Source organism: Aquarana catesbeiana, linkage group LG04, assembly GCF_042186555.1.
Source record: "Aquarana catesbeiana isolate 2022-GZ linkage group LG04, ASM4218655v1, whole genome shotgun sequence".
NCBI lineage: Eukaryota > Metazoa > Chordata > Amphibia > Anura > Ranidae > Aquarana > Aquarana catesbeiana.
This window is the reverse complement of record NC_133327.1, coordinates 659,726,671-659,754,090: the sequence shown is the minus strand read 5'-3', so window position 1 is coordinate 659,754,090 and position 27,420 is coordinate 659,726,671.

Below are 27,420 nucleotides of genomic sequence, written 5' to 3'. Positions count from 1 at the left end.
AGTGTTCCATTTATGCGGATTTGTGCGGTGGGATTGGAGTAAAGGGAGGAGATACAATGAAACATCTTGGGGCCTAATCCAAAATGACGTAAGGTCATCTTAAGATAGTCCCAGTCCACCCTATCGAAGGCTTTTTCAGCATCGGTGGAAAGGAGTAGGGTGGACTGGGCATATCTACGTACGTATTGGATCAGAGATTTTGCTCGAAGGGAGTTATCTTTGGCTTCTTTGGAGGGTATAAAGCTGATTTGGTCTGCTGAGATCCATCGGGGCAGCAAGGGAAGTAATCGATTTGCCATTACCTTGGCATATAGTTTAACATCAATGTTTAACAGTGAAATTGGCCTAAAGCTGCCACAGAGGGTAGGGTCTTTACCGGGTTTGGGGATAACCGATATGTGGGCTGAAAGGGATTCTTGATGCAGACCTGAGGAGTGGGATATAGAGTTGGCATAGGCTGTGAGACGTGGGATTAAGATGTCGCTAACAGTTTTATAATATAAGACGGTGAATCCGTCGGGTCCAGGGGCTTTTCCCAGAGGGAGAGGATTTTAACATGCTTTGAAATTCTTCGACGGAAAAATCGGCCTCCAATTCTCTAAGGACCGATCTAGATAGTTTAGGTAAATTAGCCTCCTTCAGGTATAAGAGCATGTGATTGCGCTTCTCTTTTTGAGACAGGGAGGAAAGACCATTCTGAACGTAGTAAAGATCTGCATAATATTCCCTAAAGGCTTTGGCTATGTGTGGAGTAGCGTGTGCAAGCTCTCCTGAAGGAAGTTTAATTTTAGGGATAAATGAGTTAGACTTCTTTGCCCTAAGGGATCTAGCTAGTTGTTTACCAGTCTTGTTTCCCCATTTGTAGAGTTTTTGTGATATGAACTGGAATTTTCTTTTAGTGTCTACGTCAAGGAGGTTTTTCAATTCCTTACGTTTAAGTGTGAGGGCTTCTAGGTGTGACATGTAAAGTAAGTTTGTGTTGTCTGTCAAGATCAGATATTTGTTGCAAAACCTGTGCAATCTGATGACCATGTTCCCTTTTTTTCCTCGCTCCGAGTTCAATGAGTTGACCTCTCATAGTGGCTTTATGAGCCTCCCAGACAATTGCGGGAGAAGTCTCAGAGGGTTTATTCTCCTTAAAGTATTGTTTTAGATGGGAGGTAAACATAGAAACCTCAGTTTGGTTAGAAAGGAGAGAGTCATTGAGTTTCCAGTTATTGGTGCGATGCGTTAAGGTGGGCATGGTCAGACACATCGACACAGGGACGTTATCTGACAGGGTCGCAGAGCCTATTCTAGATGATCGTAAGAGAGGTAGATGATAGTGGTCTAAAAAGATATTATCTATTCTGGAATAGGATTGATGCGTTTTGGAAAAATGGGAGTAATCTCTTTCTTTGGGGTGGAGCAAACGCCAGACGTCCAATAGCTGGAGGTCTAGGAGCTGCTTTTTGACAAATGACAAACATTTGAATGAAATGTTGGAGCGACCCTGAGATGTGTCCAGTGTGGGGTCAAGTGGCAAATTTATGTCACCTGCGAGGATAGTTATTCCTTTGGCGAATTGTGATAATTAGGTAAGGATATGAGAGAGGAAGGCAGGTTGGTTATGGTTGGGACAATAAACGTTCGCTAGAGTACACTGGGTGTTGCCTAGAAAGCCCCTGAGAAATAGAAAGCGACCATGATCATCCGCTAACATATCTGAAAGGCTAAAGGGAACACCTCACTGAACCCAATGGCTACGCCTTTAGCTGTGTTAGTATCTGAGAGACTATAGTACCATTGTGGAAAGCGAGGTGAAGTCAGTTTGACAGAAGTTGAGTGCGTTAAATACGTTTCCTGAAGAAAGGCAATAGAGCATGAGGATTTCTTTAGTTCCTGGAAGAATTAGTGCCGTTTCGTGGCCACATTTAGACCTCTAACATTGTATGAGGTGATTGTTAGCATAGCCATTGTATCAGCGGAGAGGAACCCCTTAGCCTATTCAGCCATGCATGCCAACAAGGAGGGGGGAGGGGGAGTGAATAGTGAGTAGAGGTAGATGGAAGGAGAGAGAACGAAGAAAAGGAGCATATATAGAAAAAGTATGCAGATAATAACATTCCTGTGGGAACTACCAGAAGATCACGCAGAAATCTGCAGTGTTCCCTGTGGGGAGAGAGAGAACGAGCCGTCATCCAGGTCCCCAATAAGAGATCGAAATAGAGCGCCTTGTAGACAACTCGCTCTCACCAACCCCAGGGGGAGGGGGGCCGGGGACAAACGATGGAGTAAGTTCATAAGAGCGATGTGCCTCGTCAGCACACAGTCTGTAAAAAAAAAACATAGAAACCATAGGAGATTAGCTCCAGCAAAATGTAATGTAAGACATGAAAAAGAGAACTCAATAAACCTGGTGAAATAATATACAACTAAACCAAACAGATATAGTGGTAACAGGTGCACTAGTACCCAATATGTTGTCGGGCCTGTGTCATCAACTCAGGTGTGGAGAGGATGGGACAGATGTCACAGTGGCCTGAGTGCAGCGTAATAGGCGTAAAAGTGATAGGCACCTGTGTATGAAGAGGAGTTTCAGCTGAGTAAACATGCACCTCAGCTGCGTTTTTGTGAGGAACCTGGAATCGAGGTACGCCTTTTCTTGGAAGGAGTTTTCCGCCATAGGGGATCCTGTGGAGCTGAGAATTTTGGATTGGGGTCCTGCCAGCCCGGGAGTCCCAATGTTGGCAAGTTAAGATCCTGCAAGAAGGTTGGGAGCTCCTCAGGGAACCTGAGGGTATAGGAGCGACCATTTTAAGTGGCAATTAAGCATGCAGGAAAGCCCCATCTATATGTGATCCCCTCAGTGCGTTGATGCTCAAGGAGCGGTTTCAGTATCCTGCAGCAATCCAGGGTCTCTTTGGAGAGATCAGGAAAGATGTTAATGACTGCCCCATCAAAGTCAATGTTAGGGGTGCTCCACATTTTGGCCATGATGGCGTTTTTGTCTTCAAATTAGTACAAGTGGCAGATAACATCTCTGGGCTGGTCTGATGTGATATTGTGAGGCCGCAGAGCGTGGTGAACTCGATCAAATCAGAGTGGGTCAGTAACGGGGTTGCCTAGTAACCGCGAATAGACGGTTCCAGATCATTATCTCTGGTTGCTTCTGGCAACCCCCTGACACACAGATTGTTTCTGCAATTTCGATTCTCGAGATCCTCAAGTTTATATAGAGAGGCACGATGGGAAAAAGCTAGCTGTGTCACTGTCTCCTGCAATTCTGTGATGGCTAATGTCCTGGCGCTGTTCAGTCTCCTCTATTCTGACTAGAATGTGTGACCTGTCAGCAGTGATTTCTTTCTTGATAGACTTTTCTAGGCTGTGGAACATCCTAGCTAATTCCTTTTTAAGTCCACTCAGCAGTGAAGTCATGTCTGAGCCAGCTGGGATCCGGGATCTTTCATGAGGTCCGAGAAACAGGAGGATGCAGGAGAGTTCTCTCTGACAGAGGCGGCATGTGAGGAGGGAGAGATACTCGACCTCGGGGCTCAGGCCTGCACGCCTCATGTGTCGGGGCTGGATCTTTCCGCGGCTAGATACCACTTGAGCCAACAGCGGACGAGTGAGTCACCAATCTGTTCCCGGATCTTTGCTGAGTGTGGAGCGAGGTTTAGGAGTTCTGGCAAGCATATCTGGAGCTATAAGGCCAGTGGCTGGACAAAGCTCTCCTTACCCACGTCTGATCGGCACCATGCGCAAGCCACGCACTGATTCGTTGCATTTGTTACATTTGTTTTCGGAATTAGTTTTCAGGATTCGTTTAGTTTCGTATTCAAATTAGAAAAAATGTGCCCGCATTGGAAAAAAACTATCAAATTCGAAAAAATTCTAACACGTTTGAAAAAATTTGACCAAATTTGAAAAAGTAAACTATATATAACCATTTTGCCAAATTCGAAATTTGTATAGAATGAAATTGAATTGGAATAGAAAACTTTAGAATAGAATCGAAAATACTAGAAAAGAATAGCATAGAAAGACAATAGCACAGAACAGAAAAAAATATTATATATATGTATGTATATATATATAAACATCTTCAGAAATTCGAATTTCCTATAGAATGAAATCGAACTCCAATAGAAAAGATTAGAATAGAAAATTATATAAAAGAATACCATAGAAAAACAATAGAACAGAATAGAAAAAAATATAATATATTCTATTCGAATGTTTTCTATTCGAATTTGAATTCATTCTGTACCAAATTCCAATTTCAAATAGAAAAAATTAGAATAAAATAGAAAATAATAGAAAAGAATAGCATAGAAAAACAATAGAACATAACAGAAAAAATATTATATATTGTTCTATTGTTTTTCTAATCTTTTCTATTCGAATTCAAATTCATTGTATACGAAATTCGAACTTCAGAAGCCATGTTCCAAAATTCGAATTTCGTATAAAATGAATTTGAATAGAAAAGATTAGAATAGAGTACAAAAGAATAGACTAGAAAAACAATAGAACAGAATAGAATAAAATAATATATATATATATATATATATATATATATATATATATATATATATATATATATATATATATATATTTTATTCTATTCTGTTCTATTGCTTTTCTAGTCTATTCTTTTCTATTCTTTCCTATTCAAATTTTTTCTATTCTATTGAACTTCAAAAGCCATGTTCCAAAATTAGAATTTCATATAGAATGAATTTGAATGTGAATAGAAAAGACCATTATAGAATAGAAAATAATAGAAAAGAAAAGCATAGAAAAACAATAGAACAGAATTAAAAAAAAAAAATTATATATGTATATATATATATATATATATATATATATATATATATATATATATATATATATATATATATGTATATATATATATATATATATATATATATATATATATATATATATATATATATATATATATTCTTTTGCGTTATTATTTTATATTCTATTCTATTGTATTTTTTTAGAAAATCGAGTTCTATTTTTTTTTTCGAACTCGATTCTAACCTGATTTCGAATTCGTTCACTTTTTTCGGATTCGTTTAAATTCATTACTTTTGTAATTCTGAAATTTGGATGCATACGAACTTCCGAATAATGAAAAATTCATCCAAATTTCGATTCGGAACGAAATGTGATGCACATGTCTAATATTGATTGGTTTGCGCAAAACTTATAAAGCCTACAAAATAAGGGATAGTGTTATGGCATTTTTATTATTATTTTTTTTTTTTACTAGTAATGGCGGCGATCTGCGATTTTTATCGTGACTGCGACATTATGGCGGACACATCGGACACTTTTGACACTATTTTGGGACCATTGTCATTTATACATCAGTGCTATAAAAATGCATTTTACTGCAAATTACTGTGTAAATGACACTGGCAGGGAAGTAGGGAGTGATCAAGGGGTTTAGTGTGTTTCTTTGGGAGTGATTCTAACTGTAGGGGGATGGGCTACCACTGACATGACAGCGATCACTGCTCCCGATGACAGGGAGCAGTAGATCTCTGTCGTGTCAATAACAGGCAGAACAGGAAATGCCTTTTTTTACATATGCATCTCCCCGTTCTGCGGCTCCGTGACACGATCGCCCGGACACAGGCGGACATAGAGTCCGCCGGTCCCGCGGGCATGGTCACGCTGTACGCGGCGGACAGCATGCACGCGCCCACTAGCTCTGCCAATTAAAGGGGACATACAGGTACGCCCATTTGCCCACCGCTGCCATTGTGCCGACATATATCGGCGTGCAGCAGTCGGCAAGTGGTTAAATCATAATAAAAGAAATCACTCAAATGGCCCTGATCAAAAGTTTACATTCCCTGGAATGTTTCGTCTTGGTACAGACACACAAGGTGACACACACAGGATATAATGTCAGTTAAAGGTTCATTTCCTATATCTATAGCTTTTTAAATTGCAATTAGTGTCTGTGTATAAATATTTAAGGAGCTCGTTCACTCTCATGTGGATTGCACTGAGCAGGCTAGATACTCAAGCCATGTGGAGCAGAAAAGTACCGTCAAAAGACCTGCGTAACAAGGTAATGGAACTTTATAAGGATTGAAATGGCTATAAAAAGAAATCCATATGGCAGGATGACCTAGGCAAAGTTATTGAAGATGCAGACTGGCGTCACATATGGCACACCACTGCATATTGCTCCACTAACCACTTGCCAACCGGCCCCTCGTACATATACGTCAGCAAAGTGGTTAGTTCCTATGAATTGCCGTACCCGTACGTCGGCGCCTTTAACCCCCCTGATGTGGTTCGGGGGGTGAATTTTCATTACTAAAAGCGGTAACCTTGAGCCACACTCGGGATTGCATTGCAGTATCCTAGTACATGTTACTTACCTTGTCCCCAGGATCCTGTGATGTCCCCCCACTGTGTACCCTGTTGGATGTATTACTGTTCCGGGCTCCGTTCCCTGTGAGCGTCGCAATGCACGGGGAGGCGGAGCCCAGCGTTAAATTCAAAAAGTCAAAAACACATAAAATATACAGTACACTGTAATCTGTAAGATAACATTACTTTATCAAATTATTTCACATCACGTTTACATATGCGGGCGCGATTTCCGTATGCGTTTTCTTTGCTGTGTGAGCTCGCGGGGGACGGGAGTGCTTTAAAAAAAAAATTTTTTTCTTATTTATTTTATTTATTTTTATATTATTAAATTGTTTTAAAAAAAAAATTGATCACTTTTATTGCTGTCACAAGGAATGTAAACATCCCCCGTGACAGTAATATGTGGTGACAGATACTCTTTATGGAGGGATCGGGGGTCTAAAAGACCTCCAATCCCTCCTTTGCACTTCAAAGTATTCAGATCGCCGAAAACGGCGATTATGAATACTGTATATTTTTTTAAATCCGGTGCCATTGGCAGCCAAGTAAACCGGAAGTGACGTTGTGTTGTCGCTTCCATGTTTACATTCAGGAGACTGGAACGAACCCATTTACGGCTTCGTTCCAGTCTGTGGCTAGATGCCGGAAGTGCCGGATCGCGGATCAGGTCTCCTGGTGGGACGGAAGGCCCGGTCAGAGCGGCGGGAGGGGGGATGCCCCCTACCGCTCCTCTGGGATAACAATCGAGCGGCTTTTAGCCGCATCGGTTGTTATTTTCATAAAGTGTTTTTACTGCACAGAGAGCAGACAGTGAAAAAAATGTATATATATATATATGTCCAAAAATTATATAGGTGAAATAAAAATTATTTAAATAATAAAGTCCTCTCCAATAGACAAAAATGAAAAGTCCACTAATATAGACAATCCTCCGGGGGGTGACTCAATGATCTTTCATAAATGGTGGCATGCAGTTCCAAAACTGGAAGTGATGAGTGTAGGTGTACAGTGCAAAAAAGTGCCTCCACCACAGGAAATACTGCCGCTTACCAGCTCCCTAGATCTCTTTTTACAGAGACCCAACGTGCCTTAGGCTTTTAACCCAGCCTCGGGTGTTGCGGTGGCTGTCAGCGCTAGGAAGATTCCCCACAGTTTCAATAAGAGATGTCATCTCGTATGGCAAATATTCGTTCATAGGCAATTATGCAGATAGTTATTCAGCGATGGAAAATCAATAACACGAGCCGGCCGTCTCTCGTAAGCTGCCCGTATCTTCCGGGTTCAGCGCAGTATGTGATGGCGTCAGCACGCCGCTCCTCCCTACGCCGTTTCGTCACAGATGACTTCTTCCAGGGGTGGTTGTTATCCCTGGAAAGCCGATCGCCCGCTTTAAAAGACGATACCAGGTTGATGCCTGCAGCTGCGGGCATCATCCCGGTATAAGCCCCAAAAGCCGAGGCCGCATGCGTACGCTCGGCCCGAAGGGGATAAAACTACTCTCTAATAAACCATCCATACTATGAAAATACAATATAGAATAAATAACAGATTGAAAAATAACAGAAAATCAAATTACCAAAATGCAAATAGTACACAACTTTCTCTAACATTGCCCAAAATAATAATTAACATATTAACAACATACTATAAAAACTACATAAAAATCAGGATCATAAACCAGATTAAATCCTCACATCCTGCACTTACAGAGAAGAATTATATATTTTGATGGCCACAGGCAAAAATGATTTCCTGTGTCGCTCTGTGGTGCATCGAATTGTTCGGTATACAAAGAAAAACCCACAGGTCACCTCAGGAGAAATACAGGCTGATCTAGAAAAAGACAGTGAGGTTGTTTCAAGGAGCACAATACGACAATACTTGAAAAAAAGTGAGCTGCGTGGTCGAGTTGCCAGAAATAAGCTCTAAGGCCCCTTTCACACTGGGGCTGGGGGAGCGCCAGCGGTAAAACGGCGCTATTTTTAGAGCGGCTTTACTGTTGTTTTAGCGGTGGTATTCTGCCAGTTTTACCCCCCCGCTTGGTTAGTGGCCAAGAAAGGGTTAAAACCACCACAAAGTGCTGCTGCAGCGGCGCTTTGCCAGCGGTATAGCCGCGCTGCCCAATTCATTTCAATGGGCAGGAGAGGTGAAGGAACGGTATATACACCGCTCCTTCACCGCTCCAAAGATGCTGCTAGCAGGAGTTTTTTTACCGTCCTGCCAGCGCACCGCTCCAGTGTGAAGAGCGGCTCTTTCAGGGTGCTTTGCAGGCTCTATTTTTAGCGCTGTAGCGCCTGCTAAGCGCCCCAGTGTGAAAGGGGTCTTACTGCGCCAATGCTATAAAAAAGCTTGGTTACAATATGCCCAATGACTAGGGATGAGCCGAACACCCCCCGGTTCGGTTCGCACCAGAACCCGCGAACGGACCGAAAGTTCGCACGAACGTTAGAACCCCATTGACGTCTATGGGACTCGAACGTTCGAAATCAAAAGTGCTCATTTTAAAGGCTAATTTGCATGGTATTGTCCTAAAAAGGGTTTGGGGACCCGGGTCCTACCCCAGGGGACATGTATCAATGCAAAAAAAACTTTTAAAAACGGCCGTTTTTTCGGGAGCAGTGATTTTAATGATGCTTAAAGTAAAAAAAAAAAAGTGAAATATTCCTTTAAATATCGTACCTGGGGGGTGTCTATAGTATGCCTGTAAAGTGACGCGTGTTTCCCATGTTTAGAACAGTCCCTGCACCAAATGTCATTTTTAAAGGAAAAAATCTCATTTAAAACTGCTTGCGGGTTTAATGTCATATCGGGTCATGGCAATATGGATGAAAATCAGTGAGACAAACGGCATGGGTACCCCCCAGTCCATTACCAGTCCCTTTGGGTCTTGTATGGATATTAAGGGGAACCCCGCACCCAAATTAAAATAAGGAAAGGTGTGGGGCCACCAGGCCCTATATACTCTGAACAGCAGTATACAGGCGGTGCAAACAAGACAGGGACTGTAGGTTTGTTGTTAAGTAGAATCTGTTTGTAATTTTGAACATTTTTAACGTGTTTAGCTCCAGCCAAAAAATCTTTTCTAAGCTTTTTGGAAAACATAGGGAAGGGTTATCACCCCTGTGACATTTGTTTTGCTGTCTTTCCTCCTCTTCAGAAGATTTCACCTCACTTTTTTGTCCCAATGAAAAATGTTTTTTGAAAATTTGGGTTTTTTTGTGGAACAAGGATTGGAAAGCATCAGTGGAAAGGAGAACTTGTTTTCCCATATTAACTCTTACAGGAGAGAATTTCCCTTCCTAGGGGTAGATTTCATCTCACTTCCTGTTGTCTCCTTCCGTTTGCAAGTAGGAGTCGTTTGTAAGTTAGATGTTTGAAAGTAGGGTCCTGCCCTATATACTCAGCAGAAATTTGGGCCTTAGGTGTTGCTGTGGCCACAACACTGTAAGCCCTCACAGGGCCCTGCTGTGAAATATTAGATCAAGAATTGTAATTACATGCCCCTGTTGAACAGGAGCTGAAAAATTAGGCCTTAGGCACTGGTGCTGGTGCCACAACACTGCAACCCCTCACAGACACTCTAGTTGGAACGCAGGAACGAGCCCTGCTGCAAATTATTGCTTCAAAAATTGTAATTACACGCCCCTGTTAGACAGGGGCAGAAAAATTGGGCCTTAGGCACTGGTGCTGGTGCCACAACACTGCAACCCCTCACAGACACTCTAGTTGGAACGCAGGAACGAGCCCTGCTGCAAATTATTGCTTCAAAAATTGTAATTACACGCCCCTGTTAGACAGGGGCAGAAAAATTGGGCCTTAGGCACTGGTGCTGGTGCCACAACACTGCAACCCCTCACAGACACTCTAGTTGGAATGCAGGAACGAGCCCTGCTGCAAAGTATTACATCAAAAATTGTAATTACACGCCCCTGTTAAACAGGGGCTGAAAAATTGTGCCTTAGGCACTGGTGGTGGCGCCCAGAACCAAAAATGTTCTTACAAGCTATCAGCGTGATGATTGAGGAGGAAGAGGATAATTACTCAGGGATAGTCACTCAGCATCAGCATAGGCAGTCTTTGAAGGGATCTGAGATTTCAAAAAAAATTATTCGGTTACATCAGCATCAGGTGCTTGGTAGCTGGTGGTGATCCAAGACTCATTCATTTTTATGAAGGTCAGCCGATCGACCGAGTCGGTGGACAGACGCACCCTGTGATCGGTTACCACGCCTCCAGCAGCACTGAATGTGCGTTCCGAAAGAACGCTGGATGCAGGACAGGCCAGTAGCTCAATTGCATACTGTGCAAGCTCTGGCCAGTGATCCATCCTCAAGACCCAGTAACCCAGAGGATTTTCGGTGGGAAAGGTGTCCAAGTCTGATCTTGCCCCTAGGTATTCCTGCACCATGTAAAACAGACGCTGGCGATGGTTGCTGGAACCGATCATACCTTGGGGCTGCGGACCAAAAAATTGTCTGAACGCATCGGTCAGACGGCCACCTTCTCCACCGCTCCTTCTTTGACTGACCGAAGCCTCAGCAACACGTTGTCCAGAAACAGGAGTTTGTAACCTCCCAGTCTCTGGGAACGCGTTGCACAGACCTTTCTGCAAGGCCTCCCGAAGATGTTTCATCCTCTGCTCCCTCTGCGATGGCAAGATAAGGTCCGCAACCTTACCCTTGTAACGTGGATCAAGGAGGGTTGCCAGCCAGTATTGGTCCTTCTCCTTGATACCACGAATACGAGGATCCTTACGCAGGCTTTGCAGGATCAGGGAGGCCATGCAGCGTAGGTTTGCTGAGGCATTCGGTCCGGAGTCCTCTGGGTCACTAAGAACGACATGGTCCGCAGCCACCTCCTCCCAGCCACGTACAAGTCCATGTGTTTCTTGGGACTGATCCCTTAAAGACTGCTGCTGATGCTGAGTGCCAGGCTCCACCTCCATACTGACACAATCTTCCTCCTCCTCCTCTTCCTCCTCGTCCTCTTCCTGTGTGATCGGCGGGCACGCAGGAACACTGTCTGGATAAAGGGGGCCTTGAGAGCTAAGGAAGTCCTCCTCTTCCTGCCTCTGTTCTGCCTCAAGTGCCCTGTCCATTATTCCACGCAGCGTGTGCTCCAACAGGTGGACAAGGGGGACAGTGTCACTGATGCATGCACTGTCACTGCTCACCATCCTCGTGGCCTCCTCGAATGGTGACAGGACAGTGCATGCATCCCTGATCATGGCCCACTGGCGTGGGGAAAAAAAACCAAGCTCCCCTGACCCTGTCCTGGTGCCATAGTCGCACAGGTACTCATTGATGGCCCTCTGCTGCGTGTGCAGCCGCTGCAGCATGGCCAACGTTGAGTTCCACCTGGTGGGCATGTCACAGATTAGGCGGTTCTTGGGCAGGTTAAACTCCTTTTGGAGGCCCGTCAGCCGAGCACTGGCATTATATGACCGGCGGAAATGCACACAGACTTTCCTGGCCTGCCTCAGGACATCCTGTAAGCCCGGGTACCTGCCCAAGAACCGCTGCACCACCAAGTTAAGGACGTGAGCCAAACAGGGCACATGGGTCATTTGTCCCTGTCGGAGGGCAGAGAGGAGGTTGGTGCCATTGTCGCAAACCACCATTCCTGCCTTAAGTTGGCGTGGCGTCAACCACCTCTGAACCTGCCCCTGCAGAGCTGACAGAACCTCTGCCCCAGTGTGGCTCCTGTCCCCCAAGCACACCAGCTCAAGCACCGCATGGCATCTTTTGGCCTGCGTACTTGCGTAGCCCCTTGAACGCCTACGGAGCACCGCTGGTTCCGAGGAAGAGGCCATGGAGGAAGAAGAAGAGGAGGGGGTGGAGGAGAGAGGTGTGTCACAATCAGCATTTTGGAGGCGTGGTGGCGGAACAACCTCCAACACTACTGCACCTTGTCCTGCATCCTTCCCAGCTGCCAGCAGAGTCACCCAATGCGCCGTGAAACTTAGGTAACGTCCCTGTCCATGCCTGCTGGACCATGAGTCAGCGGTAATATGCACCTTACCGCTGACCGCCCTGTCCAGCGAGGCATGGACATTGCCTTCCACATGCCGGTAGAGAGCCGGAATCGCCTTCCGTGAGAAAAAGTGGCGTTTGGGTACCTGCCACTGAGGAACCGCACATTCCACAAACTCACGGAAGGGGGCAGAGTCTACCAACTGAAAAGGCAGCAGTTGAAGTGCTAGCAATTTTGCCAAGCTAGCATTCAACCGCTGGGCATGTGGATGGCTGGGAGCAAACTTCTTTCGGCGGTGCAGCAGCTGGGGCAGGGAAATTTGCCTGGTACAATCTGACGTCGGTGTACCAAAAGCAGATTGCCCACAAGTACTTGGCTGTGACACACCTAATTCTACACCTTCATTCCTCTCACTGCAGGTCTCAGAGAGGACTGAAGGTCTAGTGGGGTTGGAAATCTCAGCTGATGAGGAGCAAGGAGAGATCCTCTTTGTTCTTTGGTGTGGGTCTTTTAGATACGCTTGCCAACGAACTGCATGGCAGGTCAACATATGTCTGGTCAAGCATGTGGTACCCAAGCGGGAGATATTTTGGCCACGCGAGATACGCTTGAGACATATGTTGCAAATAGCAGCGGTGCGATCTGATGCACTCGTCTCAAAAAAGGCCCACACCAAAGAACTTTTTGAATAACGCGCAGAGACTGCAGCGCCCTGCACATGTGGAGCTTTGGGGTGTGATGCAGTCAATGTGCTGCCCTTAGGCTGGCCCCTGGAGGGCATCCTGCCTCGTTGGTGATGTGCTGCCGCCTCCTCCTCCTCCTCCTCCTCCTCCTCCTCCTCCTCCTCCTCCTCTCTCCTATCAGGCACCCACGTTGAGTCAGTGACCTCATCATCCCCTCCCTCCTCATCACTGGAGCAAACCTGGCAGTATGCTGCAGCAGGGGGAGCATGACTGCCAGATTGCTGTCCTTCTTGGGCACCCCCTCTGTCCGCGCTCATGTTACTGCCTTCATCGAGCTCAGTATCGTCATCAGAGCCTTCCAAACGCTGGGCATCCTCCTGGAGCATGTACCCAACACTGTGGTCAAACAGTTCGAGGGAATCCTCATGAGGACATGGTGGAGCTAGGGAAGGAGTCACTGATGACATTGAGCTGAGGGAAGAGGCCGCTGCTTTGCCAGACAAAGCACCCTGGGCATGGGTGAGAGAGGATGAGGAGGATGAGGACGGCTTGGTCATCCACTCGACCAAGTCTTCCGCATGTTGCGGCTCAACATGGCCAGCTGCCGAAAAAAAGGCCAAGCGTGTCCCATGGCCACGTGCTGATGAGGATGCACCGTCTCCACGACCAGCACTAGACACAGAGCCTGCTTGCCCTCTCTTATTGGCTTGTGACTGTCTGCCTCTCCTTCTTGGCCTTCCAGACATACTAATGGCCTGTAGCTGCACTAAGCTGGGATAGAACACCTGTAATTTTCTTCAAGTAGCTTTATATACTGTAACCAGACAAGCCTGCCTGTCAGTAGGAAGATAACAGGAACGGATCTAGCTGAACACTGTGAGCAGGACGCACTGTACTAAATGTAAATAGTCTAGCTGCCTGACCGTGGTACTAATAGGATCAAATAGAACACCTGTAATTTTCTTCAGGTAGCTTTATATACTGTAACCAGACAAGCCTGCCTGTCAGTAGGAAGATAACAGGAACGGATCTAGCTGAACACTGTGAGCAGGACGCACTGTACTAAATGTAAATAGTCTAGCTGCCTGACCGTGGTACTAATAGGATCAAATAGAACACCTGTAATTTTCTTCAGGTAGCTTTATATACTGTAACCAGACAAGCCTGCCTGTCAGTAGGAAGATAACAGGAACGGATCTAGCTGTACACTGTGAGCAGGACGCACTGTACTAAATGTAAATAGTCTAGCTGCCTGACCGTGGTACTAATAGGATCAAATAGAACACCTGTAATTTTCTTCAGGTAGCTTTATATACTGTAACCAGACAAGCCTGCCTGTCAGTAGGAAGATAACAGGAACGGATCTAGCTGAACACTGTGAGCAGGACACACTGTACTAAATGTAAATAGTCTAGCTGCCTGACCGTGGTACTAATAGGATCAAATAGAACACCTGTAATTTTCTTCAGGTAGCTTTATATACTGTAACCAGACAAGCCTGCCGGTCAGTAGGAATTTAACAGGAACGGATCTAGCTGAACACTGTGAGCAGGACGCACTGCACTAAATGTAAATAGCAGGAACGGATCTAGCTGAACACTGTGAGCAGGACGCACTGCACTAAATGTAAATAGTCTAGAAGATAACAGGAACGGATCTAGCTGAACACTGTGAGCAGGACGCACTGCATTAAATGTAAATAGTCTAGATAGAAGATAACAGGAACGGATCTAGCTAAACTGAATACAGTGTATATATATATATGCAACACCTGGGATGCATATATATACACAATACACTGTAAGTGCAGCTAACTGACTGACTGTTCTGCCTAATCTATCTAACTCAAATCAAATGACACTGTCTCTCTCTCTCTCTATCTCTCAGCACACCGGAACACACACTACACAGGGCCGCCGTGCAGGCGGCCTTATATAGTGTGGGGTGTGTACTAAATGCCCTGAGCCGTAATTGGCCAAAGCCACCCTGGCTTTGGCCAATTACAGCTCTCTCTACTGACAGCGCTGTGATTGGCCAAGCATGCGGGTCATAGTGCATGCTTGGCCAATCATCAGCCAGCAATGCACTGCGATGCCGCAGTGAATTATGGGCCGTGACGCGCCACACGAATTTAGCGCGAACGGCCCATAACGTTCGCAATTCGGCGAACGATCGAACAGCCGATGTTCGAGTCGAACATGGGTTCGACTCGAACACGAAGCTCATCCCTACCAATGACACCTTGACACACCTCACAGCTTCTGGCACACTGTAATCTGGAGTGCCGAGGCCAAAATAGAGCTTTATTGTCACAACCATAAGCGCTATGTTTGGAGAGGGGGTAACAAGGCCTAGAGCAACAAGAATACCATCCCCACTGTGAAGCATGGTTGTGGCCAATGATGTTTTGGGGGGGGTGAGCTTTAAAGGCACAGTGAAAATTTATGGCAAGATGAATGCAGCATGTTATCATGTATCAGGTATACACCTACAGTTTGTGGACGTAAGGATCTCTCCTGCTGCACTATTGTGTTCTGACAGTGAGGGCTCCCCTCTGTCAGAATATACAGATCAGTGCTGCAGCGACGGATCAAATGTTGGTTTTCCAGCAGGATTGCTGGACAGAGGCGGGGCATTAGGGGAACACAGCTAAACCAGCTGAATTTCGATACGTGTATACCCTGCTTAAGGGTTACCATACACTATACAATCCCCTTTAGATCTACAGTCAACTATGTAGTATAAGGGCATGCCTTACGTGATATAAATTGGATGGGTTGTATAGGGGTGTTTTTATTATATATGCCAACCAGCCCTAATAATATGACCACCCACCTAATATTGAGTAGGACCTTCTTTTGCCACCAAAACAGCCCTGACCCATCGAGGCATGGACTCCACTAGACCTCTGAAGGTATGCCGTGGTATCTGGCCCAAGCCATCAGAAACAGTTTCTTTAGGTCTTGCAAGTTGTGAGGTGGAGCCTCCATGGATCGGACTTGTTTTTCTAGCTCATCCCACAGATGCTTGATTGGATTGAGTTCTGGAGAATTTGGGGGCCAGGTTAATACCTCAAACTTGTTGTGTTCCTTAAACCATTCTTGAGTTCATCAGGCCAAGCCACCTTCTTCCATTGCTCTGCAATCCAGTTCTGCCCATTGTTGGCACTTTTGGCTGTGGACACGGGTCAGCATGGGCACCCTGACCGGCCTGTGGCTACAGAGTCCCAGTTTCCTTCCTTGGACCACTTTTGTTCGATCCTGACCACTGTAGACCGGGAACATCCAACAAGAGCTGCAGTTGCTCTGACCCATTTGTCTGGTCATTACAATTTGGCCCTTGCCAAAGTTGCACAAATCCTTACACTTGCGCATTTTTTCTGCTTTAAACACATCAACTTCAGGGACAACGTGTTGACTTTCTGCCTAATATATCCCACCCACTTTCAGGTGCCATTGGCCATTGTCCTGAGATAATCAATGTTTTTTACTTTACCTGTCAGGGGTCATAATGATATGGCTAATCAGTATAGTTTTGGCAAAGTCTAAAAGAGATTATATTGTGTATGGCCAGCTTAATGGGAATACAGACAGCAATAAAAAAAACCTGTTAGGGATCCTAACCCCTCACCACTCTATCCAAATCTAAAAAAAAAAAAAAAAAAAAGTTCACATTCAGCTAGGTTGAGACATTACAGTTTTTAGGGAAGGCGGCTCCATAGATATTCACTGAACAGAAAAACTATTTGGCAGCCTTTAGCAGCCAGTTTTGCTTAGCAAATCTTATTTCAGATAAATGCTCAGACTTACAGCTCATTAACTTCTGTGGCTCTCCAAAATAAATTAATGAGCTGGGAGTTGTAAACTATTGAACGGCTCTCTTTTATGAGTAAGCAGGTTTGTTTCCTAGAGAAAGCACATCACACTAAAATATGTTCATTATTGGGAAAACACCGAGTGTGCTTACCCATACATCCTGAACGGATGGAGTTATGGCTGTATATAAGGATCAATGTTGGCAAGATATACAGTAGGCACATTCACAGTCATTGCTGATTTTGATGTGGCTGGCTATTACCTTTGTTATACAACCTGTTACTAAACCCAGTAATATGAAAATAGTTCATCTGCCCCAACCCCCCCCCCCCCCCCCCCGGTACTCACAGCTTATAAATCTTCCTTATACATTAAAATATTGCCACTATATACCTTTTTGGATGATCTGTATACCACGGTTACATGATAAACTGCAAAGTTTCTCCAGTGCTGAGAGTTAAGGAAAGAAGAGATTTCCACTTCAGCCTGTATACACGTCCTTATGTGTGATGCCAATATCATGTGACCTGGCTAGCTCTGAGAACATGTAAATGTTCTCTCCGGCATAAAAGACACAAAGGAGCATGTGCAGTTTGGCTACTCTGCCTGTGTTAGCTTTCCCCAGATAGAGAGTGCAAGAGGGGGAGGATCTGTCCATACAGGATAAAACAGCCTTTTTACACAATGCAGAGGATTAACCCCTTAAGTTCCACAGTGAGTATAACAAGCATGCTATGCTGCATATACAGACTGATTTTAATGTTGTGGGTTTAGTAACACTTTAAGTCCATCCTTAAAGGGGATGTTGAAACTATATATCTTTTGGTTCTCTATACTTCTAAACACACAAGATTATAATATGCCTACTATGTAAAAATATTTTGCAGTGCTTATATATTTACAGAAATTGTCCCCGAGTGTGTGTAGACAGGTGCTGGGCTACAGCAATACGGAGATGGAGACATTGCTTTTTTTTCTTCTCCCCTTCTATAGAGATACTGATGTTATGCTGTGCCCTTCTCCTCTGGCCAGCAGAAGGAGAGCCCATCGTTTTCTAGGCAGAGAGCTGAGAATCCTTGGATTTGTAGTTTGAGACTGCAGCCATATAATGGGATGAATAGACTCTTTACAGTACAAATACCAATAGTTGCTGTGCAATAGGAGGAGAGGAGATATGATTTTTTTATTAAACTAACTAGGAAAGTTCTTCCTCTTGGCACCGAGGGAGTTAAAGAGAGCACCTCTGTCTGCTTATTCACCTACCAGCGGGAGAGCATAGCAGTGGGGATCCAAGCCAGAGACTGAAAGAAAGGACACCTGGGACAGATTAGCACCATATCCACTCACCCTCTGCTTCTCACCACTGATCACTGGTGGCTCTTGGAGAGAGATCGAGGGGAGCCCCCCTTTCTACAGTGAGAGGTTACCAAAGCATCTCAGGGACTGGTGAGAGGGATAATCATTAATTGCCGATACCTCTAGCAAGAACTGTTTCACTGAGAGCAGGTGTACCCAAGTGTACCCAAGGCATACTGCACTGAACCACATCTATCTTGCACCTGTGCCAAGACTATACCCTACCTATACTGCATGCAGGTTAACTGGGACTAAAGACACTTTTAAAGGGCTCCAACAATAGCCAGCAGGACTGCCCCTCCTGTAATATTTATTCTGCAAGCCCCCTTTGTTCCCCTGCCGCCTCCACTGCCATCCTCCTTTTCTTTTGGACAGTGCATACTCAGTCAGTCTAGGACTAGCATTGTGCTATAATTGCGCTCTGGCAGTATACGTAGTCCCAGCACTCGGTGGATTAAACTTTACTACTGCTCACTGCTACACTTGAGGTAGCCTTGCTACGGTTTATGCTGATATGGACACCAAATGTCATCTTATGCCTAGTCCTTACTGTTAATCACTTTGTATGCTAAATTGTGTTATCACCATTGTTAATCCATTTGTTGCTTGCCTAGTTGCCAACCATATTGGGCGACAATATATAATTAGTTTCATCCTACAAATTGTGTTGTGCTGCCATAAAGTGCAAATGATAAATGCATGAATAAATATATAAAAAATCCCAAAATCATATATAAATCCAATTTCATGTATATATATATATATATATATATATATATATACACACACACACACAAGTGCTGAAATAAAGTCCAAATATAAAGTGAATCCAAGGACCAGGAGGAGTGACCCCAAAGGACCATATAGTTCGGCGAACTTCATCACTGTAAACACCGACAGTCACAAGCCGCTTATCAGACCATCTGACCCCGTATAATAAGAGGTCAAATCGCATTTGGGTAATGTATTCCTGGATGGATGAACACTTTCTAATCAATTGGACACCGCCCAAGGGAATGGAACCAGAATATCACTCTGTCCAGATGGATGGGGAGTAACCTCCAATAGCTCCACCAATACAAACAATTAAATCACCATCCACACCGATCCACCACTCACTTAAATTATGAGCTGATCTTAACCTTTACAATCCTGCCCTCTTGCAGTTTGATTCTGGTGTGAAAGTCTTTTTGGTGGTTTAAGTGGTGGATTGGTGTGGATGGCAATTTAATTTTTGTATTGGTGGAGTGATATTCTGGTTCTATTCCCTTGAGGGGTGTCCAATTGGTCAGGAAGTGATCATCCATCCAGGAATACATTACCCCAATGCGATCTGACCTCTTATTATAAGGGGTTAGAAGGTCTGATAAGTGCCTTATGTCAGCATTCAGTAGTGAAAAGTTTGCAAAACGATATGGTCCTTTGGGGGTCATTCCTCATCCATCCATTCGGGAAAACATTACCCAACATACCGTATTTTTTGCTCCATAAAACGCACCTAGGTTTCTAACTGTGGGGGAGATGGGCTTACTGGGACATGACAAAGATCACTGTTCCTGACCACTGGGAACAGTAGATCCCTGTCATGTCACCTATCAGAATGAGGAAATGCCTTGTTTACATAGGCAGCTCCCCATTCTGCCTGTGTACAGGGCAATCTCGGGCCGCCAAAGGACATCGAGTCCTCCTGACCCGCGGGCACACATCCGCAACTGAGCCTGTGCGAGCCACCATACACCTACTGCGATTCGTACAGGAGAGCCATTGTGCCACCATCAAATGACAACGGCCGGTCCTAAAGCGGGTAAATGCAGCCTTACCAGTGCCAATTAAATGCAGCCTGACCTGTACCAATGAAATGCAGCCTGACCTATGCCAATGAAATGCAGCCTGACCTGTGCCTGGCGAGGACGTCATCACATCCGCCTGTCACCCACAAAGAAGACTGAGCAGCCCGAGTGGCCGTACTCCATTTGGCCGATGGGGCTACTCTGTCTTCTGTGAGTGACAGGCTCAGCCGGGAGATTGCCCGTCGCTCACGGGAGACGGCCGCCCATTATTCTGACATATCGACGGGGGGGGGGGGAGCCTGGTCAGTATTCGCTCCATAGGACGCACAGACATTTCCCCCCCATTTTTGTGTGTTAGGGAGCAAAAAATACAGTATTACATAACGATTTGACGGTCTGGTAAACGGGTTGTGACAGTCTGTTGGTCGGTGTTCACAGTGGTGAAAAGTCCGCTGAACTATATGGTCCTTTGGGGTCACTCCTCCTGGTCCTTGGATTCACTTTACATTTTGACTTTGTTTCAGCACTTTATTTTTGTATATATATGAATTTTTCTTTTATATATTTATTTGTGCACATATCATTTGCACTTTGTTAGTGGATTGTTTATATATTTTTTTTTAATGTTCGTTTAAGCGACACATTAGTGCAAAAAGTCACTATTAGTTAATATATTAAGTTTGCCTTTTCTATCTGGTTTGGTGCCTGTTTTCTTTGATATAGGACTACAATTGGGTACTAGGAGTTACTTTTAGTGAGTCCATGATATTGTATGTGTGTTCACTGAGCCTGGTGCGTTAGAGGCCTGCAGTTCTTCAGATGGTCGAGGCAAAGAACAGAGGACAACCACCACTGAAGGGAAAGCCACTCCAGGTAAGCACATTAGCCATCCATCCACAGCATAGCCAAGGTTTAGGTGAAGGTGCAAGCACAGCTCAGCTGAAGATACACAATCAAAAGAATTTGCTGCAACACTTCACTTTTATTGATCCTTCATGCAAAAGACATCACAGACAGTGCGGGGGTAAAGTAAAAGTTGATGAGTTTTGTGCTGTGACTAGGTTATGATTAAGCGCAAGTCACAGCGCAAAACGCGTCCACTTTTACTGTACTCCCACACTGTCTTTGATGTCTTTTGAATGAAGGATCAATAAAAGTGAAGTGTTGCAGGAAATTCCAAATTTCTTTTGATTGTGCAAAGAACAGAGGACCCATCCTACCCAGCAGTTCCTACAGGGGTAGCGCTACATGTTGTCCCTGAAGTTGAGGTGTTGAAAGCAAAAAAAAAAAATGGGCAAGCGGAAAGATTTGAGTGACTTTAAGAAGGGACAAATTGTAATCTCTACATGACTGGGTCAGAGCAACTCAAAACTGCAGCTTTTGTGGGATGTTCCCAGTCTGCAGTGGTCAGGACCAACCAAAAGTGATCCAAGGAGGGAAAACCGGCGACAGGGTCATGGGCAGCCAGGGCTCAGTGATGCACATGGGGAGCCAAGGCTGTGCCCATGTAGTTTGATCCAAAAGAAGAGCTACTGTGGCTCAAAATTGCTTAAAAAGTTCATGCTGGTACCGAAAGAAAAGTGTCAGAACACACAGTGCATTGCAGTTTGTTATGCATGCGGCTGCGCAGCCGCAGATCCGTCAGGGTGCCCATGGTGACCCGTGTTCACAGGCAAAAGGGCCTACCATGGACACGTGAGCATCAGAACTGGACCACGGAGCAATGGAAGAAGGTGGCCTGGTTTGATGAATTCAAGAATGGTTTAACCACCTCAATACAGTGCACTTACACCCCCTTTCTGCCCAGACCAAATTTCAACTTTCAGCACTCTCACAGTTTGAATGACAATTACTCAGTCATGCAACACTGTACCCATATGAAACTTGCGTCCTTTTTTTCACACAAATAGATCTTTCTTTTGGTGATATTTAATCACTAGTGGGTTTTTTATTTGTTGTACTATAAATAAAAAAAGGCCGTAAATTTTATGAAAAAAATGCATTTTCTTTGTTTCTGTCATAAAATGTTGCTAATTAGTAATTTTTCTTCATAAATTTTGGCCAAAATTTATACTGCTACATATCTTTGGTAAAAGTAACCCAAATTATTGTATATTATTTGGTCTTTGTGAAAGTTATAGAGTCTACAAACTATGGTGCCAATCACTGAAAATTGCTCACATCTGATCAGGCCTTCAGTACATCAGGTGAATCTCATTTCTTGAGACACCAATGCCCTGTACACACGATAGGATTTTCCGACAAAAAAATCCATGTTTTTTTTCGGACGGATGTTGGCTCAAACTTGTCTTGCATACACACGGTCACACAAGTACAAATACCCCCCAAATGACCCCTTTTTAGAAAGTGGACATTCCAAGGTATTAAGTAAGTAGTTTTTTAAGTTGAAATTTTTTCCCACAATTCTTTGCAAAAAAGATTTTTTTTACAAAATTGTCAAGTTATCAGGTTATTACTCACACACAACATATGCATACAACAAATTACAACCCAAAATACATTCTGCTACTCTTCCTGAGTATGGCGATACCACATGTGTGAGACTTTTACACAGCCTGGCCACATACAAAGGCCCAACATTGAAGTAGCACCTTCAGGCGTTCTACGAGCATAAATGACACATCTCATTTTTCAACCACCTATTACACTTTTGAAGGCCCTGGAGCACCAGGACAATGTAATTGCCCACAAAATGACCCAATTTTGGAAAGCAAACATCCCAACGTATAATCTATGAGGCATAATGAGTCTTTTGAACAGTTCATTTTTTTCCATAAGTTTTTGGAAAATGTGGGAAAAAAATGAAAAAGCATTTTTTTTTACATAAAGTTGTCAATTTATAAGATATTTCTAACACATAGCATGTATATAGCAAAAATTACACCCCAAAATAAATTCTGCTACTCTTCCCAAGTATGGCGATACCACATGTATGAGACTTTTACACAGCCTGGCCACATACAGAGGCCCAACATTGAAGTAGTACCTTCAAGCGTTCTAGGAGCATAAATTACACATCTCATTTCATTCCTACCTATCACACCTTTAAAGGTCCTTGAGCACCAGGACAGTGGAATTACCCACAAAATGACCCCATTTTGGAAAGCAAACACCCCAACGTATATTCTATGAGGCATGGGCTGCAAATAGGTACTCGGGTACTCTGATGGGCTGGAGACAGTAACTCGGGTAACTTGATGAGCTGCAGACAGGTACTCGGGTACTCTGATGAGCTGGTGACAGGTACTCGGTTACTCTGATGGGCTGATGACAGGCACTCGGTTACCCTGATGGGCTGGTGACAGGTACTTGGGTTCTCTGATGGTCTGGTGACAGGTACTAGGGTACTCTGATGGGCTACAGATAGATACTCATGTACTCTGATGGGCTGGTGACTGGTATTCAGGTACTCTGAAGGATGGTGACAGATACTCGGTACTCATATGGACTGTGACAGGTACTCATATGGACTGTGACAGGTACTCGGGTACTCAGATGAACTGTGACAGGTACTCAGATGAACTGTGACAGGTACTCGGGTACTCAGATGAACTGTGACAGGTACTCAGGTAGTCTGATGGACTGTGACAGGTACTCGGGTACTCTGATGGACTGTGATAGGTACTCATATGGACTGACAGTTACTCAGATGAACTGTGACAGGTACTTTGATGAGTGGTGACAGGTCCTCTTTATTGGTGGGGGCAATCAGTGTGTGATTGGTGTGCACTGTAAGTGGTAACAAGATGTTACCGCAATCTCCTCACACACGATCAGTGTGTGTGGAAGAGAACCCGGTATCATCTCGTTACCGCGGTTTGTTGACATTTAGTGATCGGCTGTGAAAGGATCACAGCCGATCACGTGGTAAACAGCCGCCGGCCAATGGCTGTTTACCAGCGTCGGTGACGAGCAGTGTTCCCGGGAACACGCTGCCACCGACGTGCACGTGCAGCGCGCTCGAGATTGCATGCATGCGCCGTGCAAAGTGGGGCGGTAACATCATCATGGCCGATCACGTGGTAAACAGCCATGCTCAATGGCTGCTCACCCCCCTCGGTGGCGATCTGTCTCTTTGTGACACGCAGCCACCGAAGGAATAGGGATGCGCACACACGATCGCGCGCATTCCCTGTTTAAATGGAGGGCCATCATATGACGCAGAACGAGAGCCGCGCTGCCTGGCCGTCGTATGACAGCCTCCTGTTCCTGTACAGTTGCTGATCTCTATGGATATGACCACATTGGACTAATATACAGAGGCTTATACTAGGGTGATATCTTTAAGAAAAAAGTACAATGTATCAGACAACACTTTTTATGGATTTTTATTATATGGATTCTGTGTTAAATATTATGCCTAAAAAGGTCCATATACCCTTGTAACATATCATGATTATAGACTGAAAGAGCTGTTCACACGCTACAGTATTTTTAATGTGGGCTGCAGAGTTTGACAGGTGGCACAGAAGCAGGATGTTGCCTTATTACATTTTTATTTTGAATTTTTCTTCCAAACAGTGCAATCCAAATCAATAAGCAGACACAAGTAAATCATTATTTAGAAGTATGATTGTGATTTAATTGTAGCTCTCATAAATACCTTTTACTGTGCATCGGGTCAGTAATTAATTCTGCTCTCCCAATGCATTAAATCCTCACTTATTTACTAAATGAGCCGGTGATGTCATAATGAGAAGAGATATTGGTTACAGAGAATAATATGATTACCTTTCAATCCAATTTGCTTGGATTGGATTGCAGCTGGAAATAAACTCACTAAGGGTAGATTAGGATTTAGACATGGGATACCTTCTTCGTATATATATATATATATATATATATATATATATATATATACACACACACACACACACACACACAGTATCTCACAAACGTGAGTACACCCCTCACATTTTTGTAAATATTTTATTATATCTTTTCATGTGACAACACTGAAGAAATGACACTTTGCTACAATGTAAAGTAGTGAGTGTACAGCTTGTATAACAGTGTAAATGCGTTGTCCCCTCAAAATAACTCAACACACAGCCATTAATGTCTAAACCGCTGGCAACAAAAGAGAGTACACCCCTAAGTGAAAATGTCCAAATTGGGCCCAAAGTGTCAATATTTTGTGTTGCCACCTTTATTTTCCAGCACTGCCTTAACCCTCTTGGGCATGAAGTTCACCAGAGCTTCACAGGTTGCCACTGTAGTCCTCTTCCACTCCACTATGAGGACATCACGGAGCTGGTCGATGTTAGAGACCTTGCGCTCCTCGACCTTCCGTTTGAGGATGTCCCACAGATGCTCAATAGGGTTTAGGTCTAGAGACATGCTTAGCCAGTCCATCACCTTTACTCTGAGCTTCTTTAGCAAGGCAGTGGTCATATTGGAGGTGTGTTTGGGGTCGTTATGTTGGAATACTGCCCTGTGGCCCAGTCTCCAAAGGGAGGGGATCATACTCTGCTTCAGTATATCACAGTACATGTTGGCATTCATAGTTCCCTCAATGATCTGTAGCTCTCCAGTGCCGGCAGCACTCATGCAGCCCCAGACCATGACACTCCCACCACCATGCTTGACTGTAGGCAAGACACACTTGTTTTGTACTCCTCACCTGGTTGCCCCCACACACGCTTGACACCATCTGAACCAAATAAGTTTATCTTGGTCTCACCATATCACAGGACATGGTTCATTAATCCATGTCCTTAGTCTGCATGTCTTCAGCAAACTGTTTGCTGGCTTTCTTGTGCATCATCTTTAGAAGAGGCTTCCTTCTGGGACAAAAGCCATGCAGACCAATTTGATGCAGTGTGCGGTGTATGGTCTGGGCACTGACAGGCTGAACCCCCACCCCTTCAACCTCTGCAGCAATGCTGGCAGCACTCATACGTCTATTTCTCAAAGACAACCTCTGGATATGAAGCTGAGCACATGCACTCAACTTTTTTGGTCGATATCACACTGCAGAGATACAGCTATGAGGCTTTATACACAGCCGTGCCTAGGCACCCAAACACATTAGGAATTGCATTGTTTCTTTTTTGAAGGAATTCAAGAATGAAGGTACATTTTCAGGGCACTTCTTGGGCACCATTTACATTTCTAGATTTTCCCTATACCATAGCAAATCTACATTTTTCATGTTCAATTATGTTCAATTATAAGTTTTAAAAGGAGGAACTAAGCACCACAAGCTGAAAACACTATTTAATTCATTTTTAATATTCAGTGTAAACTCCCCAATCCATCCATGTCTCCATGCTTTAATTTACTGAGAGATCACTGTAAAAAAAAAATCACTAGCATTTTTAGCCACAGCCATCTTGAGTAAGTGCAGATTATTCATGTAGCATTTGCTTCCGGGAATCCATTTGTCCTTAGTTCAGGCAGGTGCAGTGCCAGCAGAATGCTGCTTAGGTAGCTGTCTTAGGGCACTAGAATGTGGAGGGTGAGGGGATGGAAAAGGAAATCCAAATCCCCAGGTTTTTTAAAAATACTTGTCTTCCAGTCCCTGTTGGAGGTTTTGGCTTGCGCTGCCTGTGACTGGTGGTATGAAACCAGAAGTGCATGGCCCCACCCCCTCATTGCCGTCTAGTGGTGGTTCGGTGTGGGGTTTTCGGTGCTGTGTGCTGTCCTTTGCACTGCGCCCCGTCACATTGCTAGTGCGGCTGTGGACAGTGGGGGGGGGGTGGACCAGTCCCCTCATTGCACGCGTCGTTCGGCGGCAGTTTGGTTGGGATTCTTGGTGCAGCATTGGTGTCCTTCACTGCATTGGTGGAGTGTGCACCGCGTGGGGGGTGCGCCCTTGCTTGTGTGAACAGGGATCCTTGCACCGGCCCTGAGCTCAGGTAGGAAGGTGTGCTTAGCTGAGAAAGCCCCCGTCTTCCCTCTTACAGAGGGAAGAAGAAATATGCCCAGGAAAACTCCTGGGATGTAGGACATAATTTTGGCCAACACCAAAAAGAAACGGTAGCAACTGAAGAAATGTAAAAAAAAAAAAACAAAAGGCTAAAATAAATATAATACACCTTTTTATCTATTTATTAAGGCTGGTAGCATAAAGATGAAAAATATTCTATAATTTGATTTTATTATAATTCAAGTCTGATAAGCTACTACATTGTTTCTGTAGGTATCATTGAATGGTGCTGTACAGCCTTTCCGGTAAACCAAATCAAGACTTTTTCTTAGTGGTCCTTTAAACCGTTTTCAAAATCGAATCGTTTGAAAAAAAATTGTATCACACAATGACACATGTACATACCTCTGCAAGAAATCATCACATTTTTATATTTTCAAATCCATAATAGTAACAGCTTCAACCCCCCCACCCCCCCAAGGTGAAGCCCTGGCATCCCAGCGCCAACCATCTGTCCACATAACTAG